General features: G+C 41.1%; 1 long non-coding RNA gene across 1 annotated transcript; it reads left to right on the top strand.

Moving 5' to 3' along the window:
* Positions 1-699: 699 nt before the first annotated feature.
* LOC142385813 (uncharacterized) lies at positions 700-6985 on the top strand. Its single transcript, XR_012770232.1, has 3 exons — positions 700-784; positions 4017-4114; positions 6662-6985. It is a non-coding gene; the product is annotated as an uncharacterized LOC142385813 (long non-coding RNA).
* Positions 6986-9429: the final 2444 nt, after the last annotated feature.

Genomic DNA, 9429 nt, shown 5'->3' on the forward strand with positions numbered 1-9429 from the left:
CATATAAACATGTTTGGTTAATTCGGGCTGAAGCAGCTTGTGGACTTGGAATTTAGCTTATGCATTTAATTTAGGAGAAAGAGACGGACGTTTGGACGGCATCAAAAAGGGAAAAGCGAAACTCATGTGAACTACACAGGATATGGGTATCGTTGTCGGCTGTAGTCCCCTTACCCCACTAAATGTCTGGAGCTGTGAGTACTGGATTTGCACGTGTCTTTTATTTTTCTTCTGCTTGTTAAAAGTTTGTTTTAGGCCCCAACGCACCCAAACTACGACACAGGCCTGCAACAGGGGTTTAAGATGACTTGTAGAGTTGTGGATCAGGTGTGTGGGTGTGGGTCCATCATATTTGGTATTTAATGTTTAATGTCTTGACCGTGTGCATTTAAGACTAATTAGCAGAATGAAGAAGGGCCAGCTACGCTTTTTCCACCTCTACTGTCATCTGATCAAGCATCCAATCTAGTTTACGTTGGAAGTGTGCATGTCCTCTTTGGTTTCCGACTTAAAAAAGCAAAAAAAATAAAAATAAAACCAAGATAGAGAACTGAATCGTATGGACGATTGCATCTAATAAATGGATGGATTCAGTGTCATGGCATGTTTCACAGCTTCATAGATTTCGGTTGGTGTAATCTGTTCTGGTGACTGATGAATTGATCTTTTGTTTCAGGTTCTGAAGCACCACCTTGCACAGCCATGTGGCAATGACTGACAGTGCCGTAGGTCTGATAAAGTGCTTGATCATTGTCCGGAAGGTGTGCTGCTAATGATTTCCAAGGTTAGTTCATGCATTCCAATGAAAAAGACATTACATCATGTCACATGTAAACATAAACAAAGATTTTATAAAGAACAAAACTAGATGAGCCTGAAATATCGGATATTCTTCAAGTCTTCATCAAAGAACTCTAAATATCTTACAATAGTAGAAAAATTGTGCCTTTTTTAAAATAGACGTGCGCACCGGACACATGCACTTATGTTGGATTTCAGACTAAATCCACCAAAAGCCCATCAATCCAGTGGTTCTTTACTAAATAATATGGACGACGAACGAGGCCGCATTGTCAAAAACAACAGTGAACATGACTATTCCCACACTGAGCCTGTGTATTTCATGGCTAATTGATAAAAAACTGAGGCAAATTGGATCTCGCACCCGTAACCAGCAGGAACCCTTTGCTCTCCGTCCCATCCCAAATGAAATAGGATTTCATCCCCATGTCTAAGTGCTTTGCAGGGACTACACCAGCCCCAGTGCTGAACTGTACTGATTCCTCTGAAGCTACACAACTATAATGTCATTGTCAGAAGGCTTGTGGCAGCAAGATCAATAGTTAGTAATTCCTTGGCTGGGGGTCTAAGAGTCCTCGCCCTTCTTTTTTCTGTCTGCCTCACCCCCCCCCCCACAAAGCTAGAATGTCCTCTAATGGAGCAGGCCAGATCTAATCACTGCAGTAATTGAAGTTTACTTTGAAGCTTTCAATCTAGGAGAATATTTAAAGACAAAGCCACCATGAAACACTATCTACTGTCCCAGACCTGATGTGATCTGGATCTCATGGCCTCTTCAATAATTGATGAGCGTCTCAAACATACTTTTATCCCTCCGCTCGTCACATGTTTGTGCATTAGATTTAACTTAATTTAAGATTCAAGGGCCTGACCACCACAGGCTTTTTGAAGCCGGTCGTCAGCGCAGATGTTACAGTTCAAGTGATTTCGCAATTCAACATGGTGAATGATGAGAAAACGAAAAGTAGAAATGAAGATTTTGTACCATCCACAGGGTTTAAAGGTATTAACGGAGACAGAAAGTCAATGCAATCAACAAAAACAGACAGAAATTTATATCACTGCATTCTGTTTAAATGAGCTACTTGCATTATCCATTTGTTTTTACTCACTGTCATGCTTTACTGGGACACTTAATGAAACTGACAAATTCATTAACAAAATTTGACCCTGTTATGCCATTTCAGAACTTCAAAAAGCTGTTAACGTGACTTTGCAATAAGCTTGTGATGGATAGATATGATTAGAGATGCACCAACTGCAATTACTTAAAAAAATTCCAATTTTTTTCCCTTTGTTTCGTGTGAGGTTAGAGCTGCCTATTTTGTAGATATGTAGATATTCCATTTAGGAAAAATAATAAGCCGTATATAAAATCATTTTTGAAATTTTGGTTTTATTTTTACATAGGAAGCATTACAGAAGTGGTTGTCCAGTTTGGGATATAATCAAACAGTTAGTGATCCCGAGTGATCGCCCTCTAAATTACACTGGTAAAACCTGTTGATCTTAGCTGGTTGAACTGGAATTTTCTTTACAAACTCACCTCACATTGTTCTTCACATTGCTTAATGCTTGAATTCCCAACTGGCAATCATTCAGTTTTCTTTGGGTGATACTGACACTGGCCGACCACACGCCCAGCAGCCGATTCCTCAAATGAGAGATATTCAAATGTAGGAAATTATCACCCAGTACATCTAATTAATCCACTCTAGTTGTGGCGCCACAAACTGTGCTTTGAAAGCGAGTTTAAAACCCAAATGACAAAAACCAACGAAAAATGTGTATGCACAGCATTGCAGCAAACAGCAGCAGCAAGTGTTTTTTTCTGAGAGCCAACCTCAATACAGCCCCAAAACAACGGCAACAATCTGTAACTCTCAAGTGATGATTAAAAGTTCAAGACTTGGTAAATCAACCATGGGACAGTATCAAAGGGCACATGACAGCAAGCAACCAAAAGAAAACAGTGTTGAGTCCCCCGCATCGTGATTCAAATTGTTGTTAACTGACTCGACTAAAGAACATACCAGAGAAGCAGCCTCTTTGAAATGATGAGGAAGGATTTATCCCTGTTACGGTGTGGGGGAAAAAGGACCATACCTTAGGAATAATGTTCCTCACACACAAAAAAACCCCAAAAATAATCTTAAAAACTTGTGAGCTGTGACACGTGAGCCAATTTAAGATGTTTTGACCAATCCATGAACATAGCCTCCAGGCTAAAGAGAATTGGGCACCACCTGGCTCTTTGTCAGCACCAAGTTCAAAAACCAGCATCCATTAGGGTGTGGAGATGCATCCGTGCATATATCATGGGCAGGTTGCATAACTGTGAGGGCATCTCAGAATAGGGTCCTCAGCAATAATGTTGGTGAATAGCTGAGTAATCCACCTAGCTTAGCTTCCACGTGGACATTAGCAGGATGAAATGTTTCCAGCTGAAAAGGGCTGCTAGCTTAGCGGGGTTAGCACATAAACGGGTGGGCTTGATTCAGGCCTGCTGGAAGAGTAGGCAATCATTTCAACAACCGTATTTCCCTGGGGTGTATATAATGTAGCAAGCAGAGCCTGCTCTGAAGCTGCAGATAGTCCATGTGGTGTTCTCACACTAGTTTTTGACAGTTTCTCCATCTTTTTTTAATTTGAGGTTTAATGGCAACTGGCATACGTGAAGTTGCATTTCTGTCATATACATTTGCCCGCACAGCCAACAGGCCTCAAATCTAAATACCACTGATAGCCAGTAGGTACTGGCTGCAAAACTAAGGCGACTGAACCGAACTGGAGGTCTTCGAAGCATTTATTTTGGAAAAAAATTCAGCATTTTCTGTGAATCTTTTCATAAGAAACAGCGAACAGTAAGGCCCAGCCTCCTGCTTAATTTGTTTCTAGATGCCATCTCTCTATATCGTACCACTCTTGTAATACCTGTCTGAAAGTTTCTGGCTGATTACTGTCTGAATATAACACTTGGATATTTATGAAGCATGGTTTAGCCCTGTATGTTTTATTCTTAGGGGCGTTATGATTATATCTTCCCTCAGATTCCTGCCCCATATTTCACTCCACCAATATAATTTTATATCCTGTAAAGCTGTCTTCCCGTGTCACAGATGGCCCACAACTCTTGCCATATCTTACACATGTGTTCTTTGATAACTGCTTTGACCTCTGCTTAACTCAATGACATTTCTGACTTCTATTTTCAGGAATGATTGCTTGTCTTACACATCTACTTCCTCATCCCCTTCAACACCTACGTAGACAGGGACCCGGAAAACAACAAATGCCCAAACCAGTCATTACGGTAAATACGGTAATATTTCCCACAAGATATCCTGTTCACATGACAACTTTCTGGATATTTTTAAGGGGTCAAATACTATCAAAGGTAATTATTATATTGCACTGTTGTTGTCTACCACCCACTTTGAAGGCTAACATGATGCCTGTTAGTTCTACTAAATAAAATGGTCGGTTGATCTCTTCTTTTCTGCCACATTAGACTGTGACAAATTAGCAGCTCTGCACCTGTGTGTCCCGTTTCACAATCTTTTGAACCATCTGTGAAAATATATATATATATATATATATATATATATATATAAAGCTTGTCCTGAAAATGTCTAGTATTACTTGTTTGTACTATTTTGTCCCCTAGCATTAGCTTGGTTCTTCGTCAAACCCTTTTGCAGCAGGTTTTTTTTATTTTGGGAAGAAATTGACGTCTATTGCTGGCTCCACAGAGGTATGACCGATATCAGCAGTATGCAATCAAACTTTAAGTCAAATCTACTCAGATTTTGAGCTTTCACATTCACATTTGGGTGCTATGCTGCCCGGAATGATCTCTGCTGGCGCCTCTGACACTGTAATATCTTTTATGATTAATTACCATGCCAGAGAGAAAGTTGTTTACACAAGAGGCATCTTTTATAGGTTTCCAAAGCTTAAGTATTACCTGTAATAAAACCCCCAAATCCTGACGAGTTATAGAGGAGATGTCTAGGGTGTAGGGGCAGGAGCAAAACCGAGAGCAAGGAGGAGAAGTTTAAACCATTTCTTCCCTCAATGGACAAAGGGAATGTGGGGTCACTGGCAAATAAAATGAAAGAGCCAGTGGGAAAATTAAGAGTGCAGTATTACTGTATGTGTTTCACCAAGACATGGCTGCAATAATACTGTACATTCTGGACTCCAAGGCCTCTCTATGCAGCTCTCAGACTATATGGGCAAACAGAGATATTGAGCTGTTGGCTGCGAGTTTCCTTGTTGTCCGCTGAGTGAGTTCACTTGTCGTACCTGCTTACAGCGCTTGCAACAGCACTCCAATGCATTCATGCCGATCTCTGGAGATTCCAACCACACCTCTTTCTCTGCTACACTGCCAACTTTCCAACAGTTTGTTTACTAGATTTTATTTGAATTTTTTTCTCCCCTTCAGGGATTAATAAAGTACCATTTACAGTTAATTTATTTTCAATTCAATTATGGCATCATTACCAATATTCACTCAGTCATTGTGCTGGTAGTCCTTCTGCAAGTTGCTTCATAATTAAATGAATATTAGCCCTCCCAAAGATGCACATTCCTATCCAGTCGGGTTACGAGTATGTTTGTCATGCTCCACCATAATATGGTCATTTGTGATTCCAAAAAGACTAAACCTATCGCCTATATCCTGCAGAGTTTGTTATGTGGCGGTAGAAATGTTGCATTTTGGCTGAGTAGACGGCTTTTAATTCGGTCAGTTCTGCGACTGCAGAAGGACATCTTTGTGATCCGTTTGCAACTTAAGCGGCGGGCTATGTTTAGCTTTAGATGTGTACCATTTAACTGCCTTGTTTCCCGTTCAGCTTTGTTTCATGGTTTACAGCTGTCCCTCCTTAGTTCACCTGCTACTATCTGATTAGATGTTACTATAATCTAATTGGCTTTAAATACAGCACAGTTTTCTGAATTCAGTCGTCATAAAAAAACAAAGTTGTATGCTAAGCCCTACTTTTTGTTACATTGAGCGAGTTTCTCCTCTTAATTTAGTTTGTGCCACCTAATCACTCTGTTGTGGCAGCGGCTGTGGCTGCATCATGGCATCCGACCTGGCAGTGGCGCTCTGATTGATAGGCCTGAGCACAGAGGGGCAGTGGGAGATGAAGAGAGGTCTGATAGCGGGGCCGCTAGATACTCCCTGATTCACTGTGTGTCAGATACTGATAACACCGAGACTCGGAGAGAGGGAAAGGCAAGAGGGAGTCTGAGGGAAGTCGGAAGAGAAATAAGGGGACAAATGAATACTTGGAAAGGAGATGGAAAAGAGACGCTTTAGATGTCAGGTCTGTCGACGGTGTGTAGCATGGAATTGTGGCCCGTGGCTTATTTCATCACAATAACAAATCGAGGTGTGAGTCCTGTTGCTCTCGACTTCCAGTTGTCACGCAGACAACAAGCCCTCCTCACTGTGTGATCTTCGTCCTTTTGTCTTCCCTTTTTTTTTTTTTTGACTCTTTCTCATCCGTTTCTCCTTTCCGTCTCAGTTTGTCACTGCGTCCTTGTGTGTTTTTGTTAATAATGTCTGCGGGAGATGGAGTAAAGCCTGTGCGTTTTATGAATTTGGCACGCTCACAGTGCTGTCATCTGTAATGTATGTCTTCCGATAGCACAATGAGGGAGGAAAAAAATGGAGTGCATCTTCCTCTCCTCTCTCTGCTGCTTCAGTGTATCAATAGCATCACTCTTCCCACCCCACCCCATCACCCACCCCTCTCCCTTCTGTCGCAATCTATCCACTTTCCTATTTTTTTTTTCTTCCCCCTCCGATGTCCCATTCTTATCTATCCATTTTATCTCCCTCCAGTTTTCGGCGCCATTTCTTCCCCTCTTCGCCTGTCGCTCATCCCCGTGTCACCAGGTTTTCTGTCGCCAGGGGAAGGAGGCAAAAGGTTTCAGAAGGAAGCCAACTCGGCCAGGAGGTCACCGGTGTCACAGGAATGTGCCGTACAGTGCGCCCGATGGTCTCGACTCATTTAGTTTCCAAGCAAAGGAGCATACCTGTCCATCATAGCTGCGATTCTTCTCAAATATCTGATCCCACAAGGCGGCATTCCACAAATGACATTCATCACCGAGTGTGTCATATGCTTGTCAGCCAGCACGCAACACCTGCAGGAGCTACGCTAATGCCAGCAATGTGGCCATGTGGTTTTAACCTTGTGACTTCTCGGAAGACGTGTCTTCAGCTCAAACTTTGTGTGAACCTGTCTGCTGGAGGTGTCTGCAAATCATTACATTGTTTAAAACCTCGAGTGAAAGTTTTTCTTTGCTTTCTTTGCTGAAACCGCTTGGGGAAAAGAAAGGCCACACGATTTTGAAATGAACGAAACAATCCGTCTGTGACAATCACAAACAAACTTCAACTAATCAAATCGATAATGTGAAATCGATGCGCCCAGTCGGGCCTCATCATCACAGCTCGAAAGCACACGCAGCTGCCGGGCATGTGAGACCGATCAGTTGAAACTTTTATGTTTTGATCACAGATGGATCGTAAGATCCTTGAGAGCTTTCATAAGAGCACTGTGTCAAAATATAGCATGGTTTCCAGTTTATTTTGTTTATTTTTTTCCCTTCTTTGCTAACAGGCTTCTGTTTCTGCATATCAAAAATGTACCTGTATATAATCAGTTTATTACAAACTAACAAGCGGATAAAAGTAGGCAAAGGAGTGAATATGGGCCACTGAACATGAGTTTTTTTTTTTTTTTACCCAGTCCCCCCCGGTAGGATAATCTGGACTTGGTTTATGCAGATTTTCTGGCATCATACTTTCAAGAAAAGCCAATATCAACTTTCACTACCTCTATATACAAGATACGAGATATAATATTTCATCCATAGTCAGCAGAATTACTTCAAAGTGTAAATGACTGTTCTTACGATCTGCCTTCAGGTGGGTTCTCCAAAAGAGGATTCCACCGTGGAGATTACTGATCCAATAAAACTCACAAATGTGGAATTTGTCTCAGAAAGGTTTCTGTCTTTTAATTTTCTACCCCGAAAAGTTGAGTTCCCTTTGTCGATCGGTGCGTGTGGATACTTAACGCAGGCGGCTCTGTGTTTTGTCTTTGTGGCGAAGATACTGTTGGTATCAAATCTAACGACCAGACAGGTCAGATTACGATTCGTGTGATTTAATATCATTCGGCAACCATTGTGCGGGGGATTAGCTGCAAGAGAACTAAAACTTCTGCTCAATTTTTTTCTCCCGTAAAGACTCTACCTCGGTAATAATATAGAGTCAAAGCAGGGATTTCAGGATGGGCATTCAGTGCCTGCTTTAAATCATTTAATATCCGAACCACTGAGTGTGCCACTGAGCTGCTGCTTAATAGACAGGCTTGCCAATCTATTGGTCGTTTGACTGTGTACATTTAAGATTATTTGGCTAGCATTTTATATAATGTTAGCTAATTCCGCACGGTCTGTTTTACCCAGTTAAAAGTGGGAAAATTAATTTAAAACACGTGTTTTAGTATATATAAAGTGCGATTAGCATTTCAAGTGAGAAAGGTTCGAATGAGGCCAATAAAACCAACCAAAGAAAGCCTGTTTGAACCTCCCTGTGTTACATCTTTTGATCACCTGTAATTTTCAGTAGTTTCACGAGTGGTGACCTCACAGTCGTGGACCACTTTGGCAGGTGGGGGTGAAAACAAAATGGTGGTCGTCTGGTTGGAGGTTGAAGACTCAGAGGATGCGCTCGGTGTTTAGCATCGATCACCACGAGATGGAGGTCTGACTTCCAGCCCGGTGTTGTGTTGGTCTGCCTTAATTGATGTAATGAATGTGATTAGGTGCTATCTGAGGGATCACAGAGCCTGGCCTCTGCCTTTTGTCTTATCTCCCAATGCTTCCTGGAACCCTACAGAGTGAACCAATATTGCATCAGAATGGAGCAAGATGGATTGACGAGTCAAAAGATGGGGGGGCAATTACAAAGCTTTCATCCAAAATGAGACCATGGGGAAATGCACTTAAAAGTGTTGATATATGTACTTTACTCATAAAGCTGCTTGCTTTTTAAGTTATTAATACTGGTGACTTGATCTAAAAAAAAATCTGAATAAATACTCTCCTTTTTTATTTGTAACTACATGATGTGAATTTCCATTCATATTTAAATCCAATTGGTGCCTTTTGGTTCACTTATTTCAGTCAGTGACAGTGCATAGGATGCATGGCTGTTATTTTCAGGTGAGCCAAGGAGCCACAGACACTATTTCGCAGCACAACGCTGACATCATGTGGTGAAAAGGAGGACTGCAGGAGAAAGGAGCAATTCATAGGCAAGACGTTTAGTATTATATAGTAGTCTTAAAAGTATCAATGTCTGAAGAATAAACAGCATTTTTAGACATTTTATCAAACTATGAATATATATATTCATAAATTCAATAGAAAAGATAAAAAAAAAAATGAGTGGTGATGTTATGTAGCGTTAAATACATTTGCTATTTATTTACTTATACAAGTGCTGTTTACAGCGATACATCCATGCTGCTGACAAAATACAACATATTATTAGGCTTACGATTGCTTTTCATTTCCTATTTGATTTTCGATCCA

The sequence above is a fragment of the Odontesthes bonariensis genome, chromosome 8 (assembly GCF_027942865.1).
Source record: "Odontesthes bonariensis isolate fOdoBon6 chromosome 8, fOdoBon6.hap1, whole genome shotgun sequence".
NCBI lineage: Eukaryota > Metazoa > Chordata > Actinopteri > Atheriniformes > Atherinopsidae > Odontesthes > Odontesthes bonariensis.